The following is a 21,284-nucleotide window of genomic DNA, read 5'->3' on the forward strand; positions in this document are numbered from 1 at the left end:
CAAAAACCCTGGATTAGGCAAGCCATCTGCCCATTTGGACGCGTTGCAGAACACGACGAACAGATAACCCCGGCCACCACGGACGGACCACTGCGTTGGCGCTAATTGACAGCACAGGCATCTATAACACGCCGATTGATGCAGTTTAGGGTGTAATCAGATGAGACATAGATAGATATAGTTTATTCTAAATTTTATTTTATATTTTTGAGTTAGAGTCAGATATTAATAGTGTTGGATTATTTTTTTTATCATGTATTCTATCCTACATTTAATTTTCAAAGTTAGAGTCAGAGCGGATAGTAACACAAACTTTTAGTTAGTCGTATAGATGAATTTTTTTTACTTTATTTGTATTTTCACATTAAACAATATATATATATATATATATATATATAATCAAAGTGAGCACAGATACAGTAGTCGCTGAGATGTGAAAATAAGAACATTCAGTATTATCTGTCTACGGGGTATGTTAATTTACCTATATATTATTATATTTTTAGATGAAATCACAATAAGCTTTACGGTAAGAGCTAACATTCGGATATTTCATACGGATACCAGTTATTATATATCATATATATTTTTTTTCAGATTTGGAGTCGAATACAGATAGCATCAGATATTTATTGTTGCATCTTATATTTATTTTACAAGACTTCGATAAGACGGGCGGGCAAAAAATATCCATCCTGTTTCATCCCTAGTCGCGTCGTATGGTGAGGAACTGAGGACTGAGGCGGGCGGGCGGCCGGCCGGCCGGTGCCCGTGCGTGAAATCCCGCTCGGCACGGGCGTTTCGCGCATGCGGCCCGCGCTGCTGCCCAGTGCGCAGCGCAATCGCAGCACCGCGTGATTTGTGCTAGCACGGACGGTTCTGCTCGGAAATTCCGTTCTGCGATCGGTCGAGCAGAGACGACCGCCTTGCCGGCGACGAACTATTAGTAGCTGCCTGTATACACGTTACATGGCGGCGTGAATATCCCAAGCTTTCTGCCGCCGAGGCAGGTTGAACTGTTTTAGGTACCGTCAAATAAAAGGTTTCATAATAGTTTCAGGTTTTGCAGTTGCATGACTGTACCTTTCCACTGGTAACTTCGTTCAATGGTTGCCTGAAAATTTGGCCAGGTGCTATGCTGCTGTAACTGCCATAGTCTAGTTGTTGGCAATTCACTCACCTCATCATCAGACGGGATATATTCATATCTCCGGCCCCTAGGATCTCCTATCCTTATCGCTGCAATCACCTGCTTACTATAAACACTGCATTCGCACCACTTGCTTCCTTTGATAGAAGAAAGAAAGCACAATCAATGAACCAACCAAACACTTTCATGCCATTCTTATTGACTTTTCAGCGCGCCAGTTCCGCAAGAAACATTTTAAGTTCACAAGAAAAATGCAACACCACTTTGGGGAAATGGGAATAATCCGAGCAAGAAAGTATGGATCCTGCATTCCACAAGGACCTAGAGCTTAACAGCAATACTTCGACTGATGAACGACACAGAGATGGATCCTACCGAACTTTGTTGCTTGATATGATGAACGACACAATGGTGGCCATCTCCTTCTCCGCCTTGTCGCCGCCGCCGGATTTATTGATGAAGTAAACGTGCCCCTCGCCTTGGGTCTCGATGTTTCGTACAACACGGCCTCCTCCCCTGCCCACGTGCTGGTGCTTCCACGCAGCGCCTCCACGTACATCCGGCCTCCGTCCCTCATCGTGTCGAGCTTGGCCACGGTCACCAGAGCTCGTCGGTAGCCGAGGGCCGCCCACTCCGGCGACGGCATTGCCAGCGGATCGATGAACGGGTGGTCGATCCCGTACCTCCCCGTGCACACGAAGGCCCATGACCGCTCCACCCTTTGCAGGAACATGGGGTCCGTGCCCTCAGACGGCACGAGCTCCTTGCCGCGGAAGTACAGGTGCAGGAGCACCATCCCCTCGATCCGCGCGCCGCAGGGCAGCCCGCTCCTTCCGGTCCTCATCGCCACATTGTGCGCGATGTTGCCGCCTACGCTGTCCCCCGCGACGAATACGCGCGCGGCGTCACCATGCTCGGCCAACCACGGCTCCAGCCCCGGCCCCGGCCCCGGCCCGAACCCCGCGTAGCTCGCCACGGCCCAACCGAGTGCAGCCCACGCGTCGTCGTAGGTGGCCGAGAGAGGGTGCTCGGGTGCGAGGCTGTAGTCGACGGACACAGCCACGACGCGGGCCATGGACACGAGAGCGTTGAGGAAGCGGAAGTGCGCGCTCCCAAAGGTTGAGTGCACGACGAAGGCACCGCCGTGGAAGTAGACGAGGAGGGGGAGCTTCGTGGGCTCACCAAGGACATCCTTAGGGATGTAGACCCGCGGGGTGAGGTCGGCGTTGATGACGACGTCCTTGGAGGCGACGCTAGTGCTGGCGTCCGTGCCGGCGTCAACCCTTGACGTGCCCATACGGTGGTGCACGCAGCCGCTCTTGTAGCGGATGAGGAACGACGAGAAGTCAAAGTTGATCTCGGTGTCCGGATCCAAGGCCGAAGCCGCGAGGCGCTCGAGTCAACGACAACCAGGAGAGTGACCTCTGCAGACTGAAGAGTAAGGCCATCTCCAACCATATTCTCTTCATTTCTTTTCCTTCCCAATTCACTTCCCGGTTCATATCCCCTTTATTTTCTCTCATCTCCAACAGTTTCCCTTCGAGGGGAATCGCGAAGGGAAATAAGAGAGAATCTCGTTCTGAAATAAATGACCCTGTGAATTCCGTTGTGACGAGAACCATAAAAAAATATTGAAATACTGAAAAAAAAAATTCCTTCACAATGAGAATTTGACCCGAAGAGAATTCCTTGTGTTAGTCTAAGAGCGTAACTGCGGAGCTGTATGAGCAGGAGCGCCTTGCTTTTGCCAGTCCACTGGTCCAGCGTGCGCCACGAGCCGTGGTACGACCGAATTAAGTATTTCACCTGCTTTGGATTCGAGATGGATTCATCTGCCAATCAGGTATCACATGCTCCCAATGTCACATCTGGGAGCATCCGCAAGGCCACAAGCTTCTGGAGAAACAATGCGTTCCAAGAAGGTTGGGGTCGAGGTGACGTCCATATGCAGTGAGGCCTCGTCTCTTGTGAGAGGTGCTTTCCATGGTGGCAGTGACTTCGTCGTCTTCTTCGATGATGTTTTCTACAGTTTGCAGCATGTCTCCATCAATGATATGCGACTATTTTACCTGATGTTCTTACGGTGGACGCACTCGCCGCTAGAGAGCCATCAGCGTCTCTTTTACGCTGCCAATTTAAAAATAAACTATAGTGATAATATATCACTATCGATTCGAAGATCGATTCAAAAGCTTCACACATATATAAAAAGTCGAGTCAGAACCGATAATGATAGTGATTAACACTGTTAGTTAGTAATACAAATCGAAAGTGATATTCAAATTATCACTTCCAGTTATAGCTAACAACCGGCAGTAATATTAACTCATCAAAAGATATCCCTTTAATATTCGGCAGTTGTTGGGGAATGATTCCTGACAATAAATTCGGGGTGTACTGGACGACGGGTATGTTGATCGGCATTTCTTCGTAATGGGATCGGATGGACACAATAACATCCAGGTTTAGATCTTCTATGGGATAATAGCCCTACGTTCTGTATATTTTTTTATAGATTGGATGAACTTGTTACAGAATGTCATCCTCTTAACAAGCCGAGTCTCCCCCCTTTGTATAACAGAGAAAAAGGAGTACATACAAACGAACTGTATCAAACTCTATAGCATGCATATTCCTGACGAACTCAGCTACTCCTAGGTCATCATGACAGGGTAGACACGGCCACCCTACTCTAGTCGTCCTGCATGCCCTGTCATATCCGGTGAATGCTGTCACGCTCGCCTGCAAAGCTATCACATAGCATTAAATGCTACGAGACGAGTTACTGCATTATCACGCCTGTCCACGACCTAGCTCGTCAAAAGGCAGTGTCTAGGGAAGAAAAATACTTGAGTGAATATCATTAAATATGATTAAACTAGTTAGGCGTGTACCTACCCAATGATCAGGCTAGTCGTAGGGTTTTGTCCTTTGACAAGGGGACTAGACGACTGAGTCTTGCCCTGGTCGTGAGGTGAGGTCATGATCCTGAAAATATCTACCGTCAGCTGACATTTGGCAGCGGGGCGTCCGCCTGTTGGGGCACCACCTTACCTATTATACTGATAGTATCCCCCAAGCTCCATCGCGGATGTACTGGACTGAGTGGTTCGCCTTAGTGGTCCGTGATTGCTATATGTCTGGTGGTTGTGGTCGAGTCTGGTCACCTCACTTGGGCTCCAAGTTAATGCATGTTCGCCTTAAGAGTGGTCACTGATGCTGCCCGCTTTCGTGATTGACTCAAGAAACCTCATCCCAAGAGGAGGTTAAACATCTGGAGAGAGAGTGTGTGTGTGTGGGAGGGAAAAATGAAATAACGCCGGACCCGAGGGAATTTCAATTACCCAAGCGCAGCCTCTCGAAATTCGAAAAGATCAGACCCCGCAGTGGTTGAGATACTGTGGTGGCCATTTAAATTGGAGCGCTGAGATCCCTCACAAATACTTCTATCGTCTCCCTTAGCCTCCAAGCTTCTGCACCTAGAGCCCTTTGTCTCCATCACCATTCTTGCCATCGAAGCACCTTCCTCCCTAATCCGATGGTGTGCACCGGCAATGAGCCCGCCTTCCCAAAATCCAAGTGCTATGCGTTGAGGCTGAAGCAAATGCACAACGTCAGCCTGCTCAATCACTGCTTGTCCTCTATGTAACACTCCGGGGAGAGCGCGCCCGCTCCCCGCTAGGGGGAGATTGTTATGTTTGTCTCTTTCTTCTTGGCCGGTCTCATGCTGCCCTTCTCCGAGTTCTTCACCATTGTCATCTCTTTCTACGCCACCTATCACCTTCATCTCAACCCTAATTCCATTCTCATGCTGCACATATTTTCTCATATGTGTGAGCACTTCGTCGGTGTCGAACCATGCCTAGACCTCTTTCAGTTCTTCTACACATGTCGATTGGTGACCAGGTCGACCACTGAAAGCTATGGGTTATGTCTCCGTGATGGAGCCACGGACTCCTACATTGAGGTGCACCTCAAGTCATCGCTATCGGACTAGAGGGAGGAGTGGTTCTACCTCATGGTAGACAACTCCTTGGACAACCTCCGCGCACCGAGCAAATAGGCGCAGGTCATCGACAACTCCGGAGCTGGTAACCCTTGCCAAATTGATTGGTCAGCTTTGAGTGGCCGAGTTGACGAGGTTAGACGTCGTTCATGACTTCATCAAGAGTTGGTTGTGCCCCTTGTGGAGGCGAGCACATCTGGTATTCAAACACGTCGGGCCAGACGATGTCACTCGGAAGAGCTCTTCAAGTAATGCCGCAGCCGTTTCCCTAGTGTTTTTTGTTAGGTGTGCGACCTCTCACATCTCCCCTTTTATCTAGATCTTACTGACGAGATTGTCGACTCGCGTGTCCAAAACCTAATGTTGGCTACCCTGAGGAAAGAGGGTCCTCTGAGCGGCGCCCCTTCACTGTGCGATCTTCCTTTGTCGGAAAGAGCACGGTTCATGAGGGTAAGTTTGGAATTTCCAAAATTCCTGCCCCAAGCCATTTCTTGGGTTAGGGTTTCATAGTTTGCGCGGAAGCAAGGTCTTCCTGAGGTTGATGTCCTACGCCCAATAATCGATGAGGTCATGGAGATTGTCCAAGATTTCCATCTGAGCGCCCAAACAATCTCTGCCTCAGATAGACTCATCTAGTCATGGTGATGACCAGGCTGCTCGAAGTCGATCATTAACCACAAGTGGAGATCCTGAGAGCTGTGCTGGTCAGTGGAGGGCGACTCGCCCAGCACCGAACCAGCCAGGGACGATCAGGCTGCTCGAAGTCTACCATCGACCATGGATGGAGGTTCTATGAGTAGTGTCAGCTAGTAGAGGAGCAACTAGCTTCGCGTCGCAGTAGACAGGGTTTATCAGGCTGCTCGGAGTTGACCATCGACCACAAGTGGAGGTTCTGCAAGCAGTGCCGACCAGTAGAAGAGCGACTAGCCTCGCACTGAAGCAGCTGAGGGTGCCCAGGCTACTACTCATCAAGCCTTTGGGCAAGGGGGGAAGAGATCAGCGGTGGATCCAACTGCCCCCGTAATTTCCAAATGCGCCTGTGAGACACCGATAACTGGCAGCTCTCTGGCAGCCATGACCTCCTCTTCGCATGTTCTTAGTGGCTTCGATAGGATGAGAGTGGTGCTCACAATTCTGACCATACGGTAAGCTCTTTGGTTAGGCACAATCATTTTGAGTTCTTTCCTTGAATCCGTAATTCGCTTATCATTGCAAGTCCTCAACCCCTTCAATAACTCTGGATCTCACTCCTCCTCGCTGCCCCAGCAGAATGCTCCAGTCCCCAGGACTACAACAACCCCGACACCGGGATCACTTGTCATGGCCTTCGTAGATATAGAGCCATCCACATCATTTCTCGCGATGCCTACTCTTGCATCTGACCTCCTCTCCTTAGTCGCTAGCCTTTCTACCTCCATCAGCACATTGATCGTTGAGAAAGAGGTGGCGGACCCCAGGTGTGCTGAGCTGGAGAGGTTAGGGGCCATCGAGAAGGAAGCGAGGCGTGTGATTCAGTAGGAGAAGGATGCGCTCATTGCCCAAAGTGTTAAGTAGTTGGAGGCTGAGTGGACGACCAACAATTTTCTGATGGACGCTTTCCTAGCATTGTGGGTCCCCCTAAGGAGTGTCGGTTTGGAAGTCACTAGGCCAAAGGAAGAAACCATGCAAGGTTGAGCCTATGCCATCAGTGTCTTTGTAGAGAAGTTTACCTAGCTCCCGGGCATCCTAGTGGCAAGGATCGCGGAGGACATGACGAAGGTAGCGAATGCCTTAGCGAGTATGTTCTCTAGTGCTACCACTGTCGCGACCCAAACTTCGACCTCAAGATTGTTTGGGAGGGGGTTATGACCGCTGGTCCTGAAGCCAAGGCGAGGCTGCAGGCGAAGTGCCAAGGTTTTGTGGAGTACGTAGGGTCTCTCTTCCAGGTGGTGACCATCGAAGAGTAAATGCGGTTATGTAACTTAGGATTGTATCATATTTGAATGAAGTTTTTCATTTCTTTGATAGTCTTGCGTCGTTGTTGTGGTCGTAGAGCTCTTGCGTTGACTGTCCCTCCTGCTCGCTCCGCACCCCCGACCACCTCCATCGACGACTCCATTGACCAACGCAGTCAGGAAGCGATGATCGAGTGTGAACTTTGGTTAATGGTCGAGCGAGAGACCCTGTAGAGTGATCTTCGAGGTGCGTCAGCTTTGCCACAGACTAAACCATGTGTAGTCTTAGGCTAGCCAAGTAAGACAAGACGAGCTGACTCCTGCGTGTTTTTCAACCTGTTTCTTCGACCAACCGTCACACCCTGATTTTTCAGATTTTGCAATTTTTTGAAATTTCCCAAGATTAGATTATTAGTTGAATAATTAGAATAGGAAAAATCCTATTTTATAAATTCAAGTTCAAAATTGAATTAGGATTATTATTTGTTTCAATGCATTCATACTGAAAATAGGCATTTATGTCTTATTTTGAGTTGTTGTATTTCTCTGGTTTTCCTGGATTTTATTTGAGTTCATTTGGGATTTACTTGATTTCTTTTGTGTTATATTTAATTTCCAAAATATCAAAATATTTTTATGAGTTCAAAATATTTTTATTGGCTTCTTCATGATTTCAAAAGCTTGCCATAATTTTCTAGAATTTGTAGGCTTCATTTGAAGTTTTGTTGGGGTTTCATTTGCTATCTTATTTTATGGAATTTTCAAAACAAAATAAGAAAAATACTAATCTAATGCTAGCCCAGTCCAGCCCATTCTCTTCTCCCACTCTCTCTCTCTTTGAATCCCACCCACTTCCCTTAGCATGTTTTCCCTCTCTGTCTGCATTAGCCAGCCGAGGCCAGGCCCATCTCTTCTCCCCGGCCTCCCTTGCTTCCCGCCTAGGCCGAGCCAATGTCCCGGTCCAGCCTGCCAGCACATCTGGCCGCTCCCTGTGCTCTACTCCTGCATGCTCACATGGGCCAAAGGCCGCGCCAGGCCCATACCCTCCCCAGCAGCTCACCCTACCTCTCCCAACCAATGACAGCTCGGGCCCGCACGTTGGTACCTTCTTTCATCTTTGGCCAAGTCCGTGCCCCACATGAATGAGCTAGCCAGCTAAATCCCATGCCAAAACCGACCAAATTCGGATGGGGAAAATCATCTAGAAGCCTACCAGATCAAGTCCGCGTGATCCCTACATCCTGTTGTTGTCCTATCACCAACTAATCACGTTTAAATGAAGGAAATCGAGTCCAAGCTAGAAACAAGAACACCGCCACCTCGGTCTCCAATTCCCGTACGCTTATTTTCCACCCCTATAAATCACAGTCCAGAGCGCGCCCTTGCCTTGTTTCACCACTAAGCCACCATTCTCGTGCCCTAATCCGCCGCCTCCCCCTGCCAATTCTACCAAAATCAGAGCCAAACCACTACCATTGCCGAGCTTCGCTCTAGCTCGCAAATCTACACCCTCCTGTTTCGCTTGCTGTCTCCAAGACCTGAAGAAGCGTTGCACGGACCCGAGGAACACGCTGGTGCCCTTTCCTTTGCCTCCGAGCTGTCGAAACCCCTCTGCCAACGAGATCTCAAAGCCATCGCTGCCTTCTCTCGTCGCCAGACTGCCTCGCTGCCTCTCTGATGTCATCGAAACATGAGAATCCGCAACTAGTCGATAACGCTTTGGATCTATTCAAAGACTTCAAAACCAAGATTTTGACAACACTGAGCAACATTTTGGTAAAAGGCAAGTGTATTTTTTTGATCATATTTCTCCTATGTTTTAAACTGTTTAGTTGCATGTAGTGTCAATTTGATGGGTAATCATCTATGTTAGGGATTACCTAGATATTCCCTTATCATTCCTTGAAGCCTAAGTGGTTTATAGTTATATGTCTTTCTTGGGTAGAATTGCTTAGCCGTGCTATCGGGAATATTGGGAAGCACGTTACACTTGACTAATGGACATATGCAATGATAATGGTTAATTGGTTAATGGTATAGAAACATGGAACCTTAGGCCTTGAGCAAAGAAGGTTGGTGATGATGATCATGGTTATGTTGGTAGGTTAGTCTTTGCTCAAGTAACCTAAGGATCAGTTCGTGGAGCGATAATTCAAGAAGTAACATACCAACTACGAGGCTGATATTGGTAAGACGTGACATACTAGTTAGAGTTCTATCCAGTGCATAACGGGTCAGCACAAAAGGGGGCTTCTGGGTTGGAAATGTTGCTGCCTTTCCGTAATCCCTGGTGGTAAAACCTAGTGGGCAGATGCATACTGGAGTAGGCTCTAGTTAGTGGTAATGTCATACAATGATCTCCGGGTGGCACACCACTGACATGTGTTAAGTGTCTTGCAAACACAGCAACAAGGAATTCACTGACTCGTGGGGAAGGCTGAACAACCTCTGCAGAGTGTAAAATCTTATATATCATCCGTGCTCACGATCATTAGATGGTTTGGTGTTGGATATAGTGGTGGAATGGTTATGGTTATGGTATGGTAGTATTGGTGGTACTAGATGGTTATGGTTTGCAAAGCGGGGAGCCTTGTATGTTAGTTGTTCGGTCGTTTGGGTTACATTCACTCAATAAGTACTCAATGCTTTTAAATTCAAATGCTTTCTTTACTTGTATTTATACAAATAAACCCTTGTGTTAGCCAGTCATTGTTATAAGTCTGCATATCATTATTCCCTTATATACTTATTTAGCGCATCATGTGCTCACACTTGCTATTTTCCATATACCATGCGACATGTATGGTGCTGCTCAGTGAGTGAAGATGTCAAAGACTATCAAGATGAGGTTGTGACATTCTAGCGCGTGTGACCCGGTCAGTTGCTTGCGGTGTTCTTGGACACCAGTGCTTATGTTCCGCTGCAGATATCTTCATAGAAAATAATATATCTCAATTGCTGTAAGAGTTAAATGTTTATTCTATAAAAATATTGCTTTTGTTACTTCACATATGGCGTCCTTATATGTGTTGAATATTCTAGACACACATAAGTCGCATCTGGTTTTGTCCGTTAAACCGGGTGTGACACCAACTTACAGGGAGGAGCTGCTAGCAGCGCAAAGTGGCCTGGAGTGGATGATGAGGAAAATGACCAGTGGCAGGCGTATTTCTATGATTGCCTTAGTCAGACGTTTTCTCCCTTTGACTCACTGCTTTGGTCCGCCGGTGTTCAAGTTTGTCTAACTCCTGGGAGCATCGTGACTGGTCTTATTGACTGGCTCTTGGTGGCCTCCAAGGAGGCAGATGAACTCGAGCAGAGGCTTCGCGAGACCGTTGGCGATCACCTTTTTTAGGTCAGAGTCTATGGTGAGTGCCTTGATCTTGCCTGCGTCAGCGAGCATCTCTTTGACCTCTACCTTGCTTCGGCAGTCTCCGAAGGCTTCGCAAGTGCCCAAAAGACCACGATGGAGCTTCATAACCTTGTTGACTCATTTCTATTCCCAGTTCGCTCTCTTCTTTGGACCGTCCAATTCGAACCACAGAGAAGCATCTTCGGATCTTGAGGACGCTGAACAAATTGCTAGAACAATCCCCCGGGAGTTACCCGGGTCATTTTGTAACCTAAGGACTTGTTCCTAAATAGATTTTCCCTGCGCTCTTGTGGTGAGTAGGCTCTGATTACTCATTATTCCTAGAGGGGGCCAAGGTTTTCCGTACCACTCATTAGTTAGTTTTGTGGTGCCTAGGACATCTTTTAGCACGACAAACCCTTCGGTGGCGACCAGCACTCGACCTGAATTGGGACTTTTGACCTCTTTGCCTTTTTTTTCCTTCAGCCACCTACATCCCTGACATTGTGCGAGCAACAATTTTCTTTTTTCCCAAAAGCGACTTTGTACTCACATTATGCGCAAACAGGCAAAATAATCTAGGAGCGTAAAATAATCTATGAGCATAAAAGGTACACAAATTCAACATTATTCTAGTCCTTGACCATCTGGTCGGTAGAAGGGCTGCCAATCGAGCGGTCTAACCTTTGAATAGGAAAGACTTACAAGCTGAGTGTAGTGAAAATGTCCTTATTAGATCATGATTATGATTTTGGTGATTAATGACAATAGAGTTATTGGGACTAACATGTTTGTCAAGAATATATGTTAGTAGGTCTTATGGATGCATTACATGAAGAAGCCACCACAGTCGGGACAAAGTTTAATTGAATTAGAGAAGTCCTAGGAGAATTGACCTCACTGGAAGGTCCGGTGCTAATGAGTTTGCACTCACCGGAGCATTGTGCACAGAGGCTGATAGCCTCACCGGATGGTCTGGTGCTCTCTATGTTGAACTCATTGGAGTATTTCTGACAAAGGGGAGAAGGCTGAGGACCTCACAGGATAGTCCTGTGATCTACACTTGATAGCATCGGATTGCAGAGAAGAGCGCAAGTGTAAAGACTGAAGATCAACCCATCGGAAGGTCTGATGCTTGGTTTGTGCACACCAGAGTATGACACCATAGCATTTTTTGCAGAGGCGACTGTAAATGCTAAAGAATGAATATTAACTCATCGGATAGTTCGGTAATCACAAAGATGAATGCACCAAAGCATTTTACACAAAGAAGAAGTGGCACGGTCTGGCTCAAGATAACTCACCGGAAGGTTCGGTGATGGATTTGAAGGTACATCGGAATGTCCAGTGTCCACAGAGGCTTTGAGTGGTGTTCCAATAGCTAGTTTCTGAGTTTGTACTCATCGGTTGATCTAGTGTTAGTACTATTATTCTCACCGGATTATCCGGTATTAACAGCTTTCTAAGTTATTGGGAAAATAGCTAGTTAGCGGGTTTGAGGCTATAAATACCTATCCACTCAGTCATTTGACGTGTGGCATACTGCTGGAGTCTAGAGAAAGCTCATATACACTTGAGAAGACATCCAAGCCACCAAAGTTCTTAAAATGATCATCCAATGTAATTAAGCACAAGATTATAGTGTGTTTAGTGCTTATAGGCCTAGAGTAAGTTGTAGCTAAGTGATGCAACTTGAAGAAGGGATTAAGGAGTGATCCTAGCTTGTACTTCTTTGGTACATCGGCACCTTAGAGTCTTGGTGACTCGCCGGCATCTTGGGTCTTGGTGGCTCCAGTTTGTTGACCCTCTGACTTGGTATAAAGCGGCGGCAAGACACGTGTATGTGGACGTGAAGACCCTTGCCTTGGTGGCTCAAGCTTCGAAGTGATCATGACAGCAAGTGAAAGTAAGAGAGGCTAGTGATGAGACCTTGCCTTGGTGGTTTGGTGGTTCATTGTGCTTGAGACCTTGTTTTAGTGACTTGATAGTTGAAAAGCCATGACCGGAAGAGTTGTGCTGACCGAGAACATATCCTTTGTGGAGCTCCAACGTGGACTAGGGTGGTATTCATGCCATCGATACAACAGGATAAAAATCCTTGCTAGAGTATGTTGCAATTCTCTTAAGAGGTAAAATAAATACACTAGATAAATCTATAACACATTTAGATAGAATTTGAGATAGGTTTATTTTGTGAAGTTTTTGGAGCCATTTTATTTTAGATTTCTAAGTGTCCTAATTCACCCCCCTTAGGACGTCATCGTTCCTCACATTGAGTGCGGTCCGCTCTTGTTCGGGAAATTGTGCAAAATAGAGTATCCGGTCGGCACGAGGGTTGCTAACCAAGCGGTCTAAACGTTGAATCGGAAAAACTTACAAGCCGAGGGCAGTCTGCTCTTGTCCGGGAGATCCTGCAAAATAGAAAAAAAATAGGCTCACGCTCGAGCAGCCTTACATATAGAACCTACGCAACTTGTTTGTGTTCCATGAACTATGCAATTCACGGCCATCCTACATGGCTAGTTTAACTGCACCAGGTCAGGTAACCTCGACCACTGTGTAAGGTCCTTCCCACTTGGTGTAGAGCTTGTTCCGGCCTGCCTTATTCTGGATTTTCCTTAGGACGAGATCACCTACAACCAGGGTTCACTCTCGCACCTTGTGGTCGTGGTAACGCCTGAGGCTTTGCTGGTATTGGGCTACTCGAATTAGAGTGCGATTACAGAACTCTTTGATCAGGTTTATGCCATCATCCCATCGAGTCACCTGGTCTTCGTTCGAGTAGCTAGTTACTCTAGGAGGCTAGAAGACGATCTCGAAGGGGAGCATTGCTTCAGCACTAAAAACTAGGAAGAATGGAGTTTTAGCCATGGCTCTGCTTGGAGTCATTCGTAGCGACTAAAGTACCGTGGGGAGTTCATCCACCCAACGTCTTGAATAGTTCTGAAGCTGGTCAAAGAGTTGGGTTTTGATCCCTTGTAGTATCATCCCATTTGCCCTTTCAACTTGACTATTGCTTTGGGGGTGTGCCACCAATGCGTAGCATACTTTGGCCCTGATCTCCTCGCAATAGTCTTTAAAAGCGCTAGTGATGAACTGAGTCATGTTGTTCGTAATTATGCAAGTTGGAATGCCAAACCACACTACCAACTCCTGTATGATTTTAATCGTTGCCACAATAGTGATCTTCCTGACCAGCTCGACCTCAATCCACTTAGTGAATTTGTCGACTACCATGAATATGAATTCGAAACCAGCAAGGGCCATAGGAAATAGTCTCACAATATCGAGCCCCCCAAAAGCAAAAGGTCAAGATAGTGGTTTGGTTTGTAGTGCTTTAGATGGTAGGTTGGTCTGTCGTCCATGGTACTGATACGACTCTCACTGTTTCACTAGCTCGCAAGCATCCTGGAGGGCCATAGGCTAATAGAATCCTTACTGGGATGCTTTTCCGACCAGAGTGCGGAATGAAGCATGGCAGCCACATATGCCTATGTGGATATCAGAGAGCAGGTTGCTCCCTCTTCCCGAGTGATGCATTTTAGTAAAAGGCCATTGCACCCCTTGCGATGGAGGTGTCCCTCTACCAGGGAGTATCTACGAACTTGTCGCGTGACCTTTTTTGTTGATGTATCATCGTCAAGGATCGTTCAATTCTGAAGGTATGCCAATATCTAATCCATCCACGTCATACCCGAATCAAACTGGGTGACCATATTATGGCCACTAGAGGACTGCACTAAAGGAGACGTTACCTCCAAAGGTGTTAACTCAGGTGCTCCGTTTCCAAGTGGAGCATCCTATTCACTTGGGCCCAAGACCGCGGTGGATGGTCGTGTGACTCTTTCTTCAAAGACTCCGACCAAGATAGGTCCGCGAGAAGAAGCTAGACGGGTGTCACACCTGGTTTTAAGGCCAAACCAGATGTACATATATGTATATCAGAATCAAGTTTTATACATATAGCGACTTCATTAGTGGCAAACAAAAGCACAATGTTCTTTATTACCATGCTATTTATTACAAAATGACCACTTGGGTCTAAAGAAAATTATAATGTAGCGAAAAATAAACACAACGTAGCATACCAACTCCAGAGGCAGTCGATCGGAAGCTTCGCACACCTAGAATGATGTGCTGTCTTTAGGGTATTCCTCATAGGCTTCACCTTCTAAAAAGCAAGTGTGAGTATTTCCAATACTCAACAAGTGGGGAAAACTATGACATGGGGCTAGAGTCAAGGAAAGGCTTGACCAAAGGTTTATTTGCATAAGAGCCATTTTAGTTTCAAACCATTTTAAAGGCATCATATTTTCTAAGTGGCATTGAACTTAATAAAACATATCTACCACAAACTGCTCTCGGCTTTACCCAAGCCAAACAAACGTCAACTAACACTTAACTTGATGAGCCAACCCAACCAAACACCCGCTAATCATGTGAGGGTCCAGGCCACTCATAATCATGAGTACGATTGATATATTAGTTTTTATTCTCTACAGAGATTGTATAACTTTGCTCACGAGTCGTGCTCACTAATGTTGTAGGTATCCTCAGTACCTTACACACCGCTTGAGGTGTGCACCAAGTGATCACTACGAGGCTTTTCCACAGAGTTTCCTCAATGTGTGCAGGCTCACTAAGGTTCCACCGCTAGGGAAGTAACCCTTCACCCTAGAAGCCCCCTCTTGTGTCTTGCTGTTCCTAAGAAGTAACCTACTTCTGTCCCCGTGTCTCCATCCAACCCACAAAAATCTCTAATTACTCAACCAAGCCTTAACCAAACTGGTCTCATGGTTGTATTGTTTAACCTGGGTGGTCGCTCCACAAATCGGTCCTTAGATCTGAAGCAAGATTCTACCAAACACCCCTCGTGCCTTAGCACCAGCCAGCAACAAACCTCTTGCTCAGATCCCGAGGCCATGTTACTAAACAAACATTTTCAATTACTTTGCCCTCATGACAAGTTCATCCATTAGTCAAGATTAATATATATCCCACCCAAGAAATAAACAGCAAGGCTAAGCATATTCTACCATTTGCTAGAAATTAACCCATGGTTTTCAAGGAATATACGGGGAAAAAAACCTAGTTACCCTAACAATAGGATTTCCCCACAGTATTGATAAGCATGCAATTTTGTAAACAAAACCATTAAAAACATAGGCTCAAAATGGGAAAGGACACATGCCTTCCTCGATTTGCTGCTCAAAGTCTTCGAATTCTTGGTCCTGAAGATTCCTGCACTGCTCTTCGGCTAATCGAACAATTATCGAAAAACACACAAAGGAAACTACTAATAACAATACATAAAATAGTAATAAAACACGGTAAAAAAACCTATAAAAAGATTGTACACATCGCTACGAGAATTTGAGCACAAAGATCACCTAAATCGGAGCTACGAGAAAAAAAGTTATGAGCATTTGAAGTTCTAGGGGCTTTTCCACAAAACTACCAAATTTTAGTATTTATTTTTATACAGAAAACTAATTATGCGCAAGGCTATAGATGCTGGCGTCATTATTCAGTACGAATTATTTTGTTAAATAAAATTAGTGAACTATGTCTATTAAGATCGTGAATCGAAAGGAGACCTCGGTCCACGGGTCCACGGTGGACCAACAGTGCCGGCAAGGGCTCTACGCGTTGGAGGGTGATTGGAGAGCGGCCGGAAAGGGGCTTCGGTGGCTGGAGTGCTCCGACGAGTGGTGGAAAATGGAGGGGAAGGCCCAACGAGCTCACCTCTAGCGATTATGGGTTTGGAGCTCTGACGTCTCCTTGCGAGGGGAAGGTGAATGACAGGGCCGCTTGTCTTTTTCCTGCTCTCATCGGGCGCGGTCCTCCTACTTTCTGGTGGCCCTTTAGCCCCAGATTATGTCCTAGAGGTCACTGTAGCAAAGAGAGTCACGTAGGTCAATGGGTGGACTGTATCAGCATGATGGGGTCTCCACGCACTCCCAGTTATTAAGGGAGCATGGGTTCTCTCCTGCCACAAGGTCCACAACTAACCCTGTCGACTGCAACCTCGACCACTCCTTGTGATGGACAGGGTGGATGTGACCACGGTCTAGCGTCGGGCGGTCTCTACCAAGAAGATAAGGTCATGCAGCCATGGCGCTACCGATGAACTCTCCAGTACCGCTTCTGGCAGGTGGCTAAGATGCACTCGCGTGGTTTGCAAGATATACATGGGGGTCATGGCTTCATAGTTGAGCCGCTAACCACGGAGCAACGAGACATCACGAGGGGGAAGCCCCCGACTGTCGCTTTTCACATATGGCGCGAGTCCATGGTGTGGCGTGACGGCCTTGAAGATGATTCCGCCAAGGGCTCCACCTTAAGCGGGAACTCCTTCGAATGGAGTTGTAGTCGCAGGGGCAGTATAGGACCGACTCCATGCTTGGCATCAGGCTAGTTTCCCTCTTAGCCAATATCTTGGGGCTCACCTCTGGTTCCTGAGACATAAGCGTCTCTGTTGCCCCCCATTGCATGGTCCGCTATGCGGAATTCACGTTTGGTCTCTGAATTCTCAGACCTTGTCGCGGTGTCCTATGCTTGGAGCACATTAGGCTCGTCTGGGTCATACCCCATGACGAAAACCTCGCAACGACCAACATCCTCGAAACGGGACACAGCGGCCATCACAGATCCAGACATGGGTAGCCCAACTATAGCCTCAACACCTGAAGAAACGCAAAAAAAATGCACCCTTACCTTGCGCGCCAACTATCGGGGTTGATCCCTGACAATGAATCATGGGTGCACCGGACGACGGGCGCATTGATAGGTGTTTTTTATGGTTGGATCAAATGGACACAAGAACATAATGATTTATGTAGGTTCGGACCTCCCATGGGATAATAGCCATACGTCCTATGTATTTTCTTATGGATTGGATGAACTTGTTATAGAATATCCTTCTCTTTACAAGCCGGGTCCTCCCCCTTTTATATAATAGGGGAAAAGGAGTACATACAGACTGATCGTGCCAAACTCTATAGCAGACTTACTCCTAAAGAAGCCAACTACTCTTAGCTCATTATAACATGGGGTATGCACGCTCAACCTGGTCTGGTCATCCTGCATGCCCTGTCCTATCCATTGAATGCCGTCATGCTGAAAGGACAATAATGTCGCCTAGAGGGGGGTGAATAGACGTTTTTATAAAAATTCATCCCCTTTTACCATTGGCCTAAATTTGCAGCAAAATATAAACTAACGAATTTTTCACAAGCGAAAAACCTAAATATGCTAGGCTCAACTAGTGCACAATCACTCTAAATAAGTATGAAAGTTACAATCCTAAGGTGACAAAGATTATTTAATTCTAGCAAAAGATATGCAATAAAATATTAATTAAAAAATACTAAAAACACTGTTCATCGGAGTATCTGGGTTGATCCAGATACTCCGGGTTGTACAGTTCTAGAACTTCTGGGTAAATCCAAAATCTCCGGGGTCTGTACAGAAACAAGCTTGAAACTGAAACTAAACGCCTAAAGAGTTCTAGCTCAAACCAAATGAAGTCATGTGTTCCAAGTGATGATTCCAAGTAGATCCACGAAGAACCGGAGTGGAGACACAAAGATTTGTTTCCCGAAGTTTGGATTCACCACCATAAATCCTACGTCTCCGTTGAGGAAGCTCCAACGAGCCGAATCTCTTTCAACCGCTTTCTCGATCCACTAGCTTTATCTCCTCCCTTACGGAGGCGAGATCAACATTCACAAACTTTCTCGCAGCTCACCACACGCACGGGAGCTTGCCGGGAAACACCTAGCCGGCTAGGATGCTTCACCTCCGAGAGTAACAAATGCTTCACAAACTTCTTGCCGATAAACTCAAATGCTCAAGAATGGATTTTAGCTCACTTCCACTCAATCTTCCAATCTCTCAACCTAACTCACTTTTTCTCTCAAATCCCTCACTAAAATGGAGTAGGAAGGAGTTCTTTTAGCTCTAAAAGGTATTTCTTTCATGCCCTTACAGCAGCCTCAAAGGATGGGGTGAGGGAGAATAAATACCCAACCTCCCAAAACTAGCCATTACAACACTTTTTGTACTGACCCGGAGTCCGGGTCAGCCCGGAGACTCCGGGTTGGCACAGGAAAGCTTAACCGAGAACACCTAGCTAGAACTCAACTCGGAGACTCCGGATGAACTAAATTCCCCAACCAATACCTCCCCTCAGAACCTCACCCGGACACTCCGGACAACCCGGAGAATCCGGGTCAACCCGGAGTATCCAGGTTCAGCACAGTTGGCCCTCTAAAAATGGCGATAACTTTTGATCCTGAAGTCCGATTTCGACGATTTTAGACTCTATGAAAAGCTTATTCAGAGGACTACACATCCCAACTGAATTCATGACCTCAAACACATTGAATCAAATTAGGAATACTCCAAAACCCAATTCGGACACTTCCATACTTTCCGCACCGGGATTTCTAAAAAGAACTCTCACTTGTGTTTGGTTAGAAACTCTTGAGCACTGAGACACGACAATTAGATCTATATTATATCCTTCTTAATAGTGAGATATATCTATACTCAAATTTAAAGATAAAACTTGTTTGAATCACTTTGAGCCTTTGAATAACTTTTTCAAGTACCACTTCTTTTATTCAAACCTTGAGGGTTGCCAACTTCCATGTATTCTTCACTTCATTTCTTCTTGATTCTTTATATGATTAATGCGAATCACTCATAGCTTCCCATGACCTCACACGGTCCATTGGCATAAAGCCTTCACTTGCTCTTCGTCACCACCTTGGTCCTTCGACGCCAAGCCATTTGCTTGCCCTTCACCACCGGATGGTCCATTGCAGCCGAATCTTACTTGCCCTTCACCGTCTTACCATAAAAAATCACTTTGTATTCGACATCTTCAAAAATTCATTTTATCAAATATGAAGTCCACTCTTGTTCTTTACTCTTAGCATACATGATTTCAATTCAACTTTATGCCTTCTTATGGATCCTAACCTCACCTCATTATCAAGCACAAAACACATGAGTTAGTCCATAAAACCTAATTAACAACTTTTGTACCTTAGGTTACTTGATCTCCACACGTAACTTATTAGCCTTCATGCATATTGTCAATCTTCATATAGAACCTAACCCCACTCATTCTTAAGCACATAGCACACAGGTTGGTCCATAAAACTCTATTGACAATGTTATACCTTTAGTTACTTGATCTCCACAAGTAACTTAGTCTTCAAGTTTATTGCCAATCTTATTGAGCTTTTTCTTCTTCTTATGAGCATCACTAAGAGCTCAATGACAACGATGCATTTCTTTTGTTCTCATGGCATTTCTCAGGAAATCCATGATTCATCACTTATGCATCTCATATGGACTAACCTAATAACAATTCTTAACACAATTATTAGTCCATAAGTATTGTTATCACTTACCCGAGTATCACTTAGAGCTCATTCATCTTGAAGCATTTTCAATCTCCCCATTCACCTAGAGCTCATGCATATCTCTCAATGCATTGCCTATGAAACAACCTACTAACAAACTCAACATCATTGTCAGTCTATAGGTATTATCATTAATTACTAAAACCACACATAAAGGCTAGATGCACTTTCACACGCTCGCCTGTGAAACCATCCTGTAGCATTAAATGCTACGGGGCGGATCACTGCATCACCACGCCTGTCCATGACCTGGCTCATCCAAAGGGAGTGTTTGGGGAAGAAAAATACTTGAGTGGACGATATTAAATGTGATTTGACTAGTTAGGTGAGTAACTGCCCTGCGATCAGCAAGTCGCAGGGTCTTGTCCTTCGACAAGGGGGTTGGTCGACTGAGTCATGCCCTGATCATAAGATGATGTCGTGGTCTTGAAAATATCTACCACTGGTTAACATTTGGTAGCTGGGCGCTCGCTTGGTGGGGCACCCCCTTACCTACTACACCGGTAATAGTGATAATAGATATCGTTGTTGGTTACATTTAAGAACTAGCAGTGATATACAAATTCCTTATGTCTTCATGTGCGCGCCTGCGTGACTTCTCCCAACGCCTTTAATTGTTACTACTCTCACACTCCATCATCAACCCCCTCTCGCTCTTACCCTCTCCCCGTCGCCACCGCCACCACCATCGCCAACTCCACCAATGCCTCCACCGCGCCCTTGTGCGAGGAGGAGGATGAGGCCCTGCCGATGCGGTTGTCGAACATGGCACCGACAACCTTGGACTCTGGTTACTCGTTGGGTCCCCCTCCAAGGACGAGGTGTGGGATTTTTTCATCGATGAGCCAAAGGCGAAGAAGCCCCGATCGAGATGATCGGAGGAGGACGAGGAGGAAAAGGAGGATCCTGAGGAGGCCGAGGATGACTTCGGCGATGGCGATGACCTCGACGACGATGAGGGCAACACCGACAATTGTGTATCACTGTCGATTCCTTATAAATCGGCAGTGATAAGTATATAAATCGGCAGAATAAGTTGAAGAACCGATAGTGATAGCTTGTATCACTATCGGTTCATGTTACGAATCAGCAGTAATATGTACCATCACTAACAGTTTTATAACTAGCAATAATAATTATATAGTAATGTAGTTTTTGAACCTATAATGATAATCTTTTTTTCAGCGGTGGACAACGGTTTGCTGCTAGCCGTGGCCCTTGGCCACGACAGTTTCATTTTTGAAGTGTGAAACCTTCTCAAGTCGGAAGATGGTGTCAGATCGTCGATGGCAGGGATTTGGTATGAGATCAAAGAGCTAGACAGGATGTTTTCTTTCGACGTAAGTTTTGTTAGAGAAAGGTGCAAATTTGGCAGCTCACAGTCGTTCGGAAATGCCATCTGAAA

The 21,284-nt window shown here is 46.1% G+C and overlaps 1 pseudogene; it reads right to left on the minus strand.

The window, feature by feature from the left end:
• Window positions 1–1,521: 1,521 nt before the first annotated feature.
• Window positions 1,522–8,774, minus strand: LOC133895155 (2-hydroxyisoflavanone dehydratase-like; annotated as a pseudogene).
• Window positions 8,775–21,284: the final 12,510 nt, after the last annotated feature.

The sequence above is a fragment of the Phragmites australis genome, chromosome 16, assembly GCF_958298935.1.
Source record: "Phragmites australis chromosome 16, lpPhrAust1.1, whole genome shotgun sequence".
In the NCBI taxonomy this organism is placed as follows: domain Eukaryota; kingdom Viridiplantae; phylum Streptophyta; class Magnoliopsida; order Poales; family Poaceae; genus Phragmites; species Phragmites australis.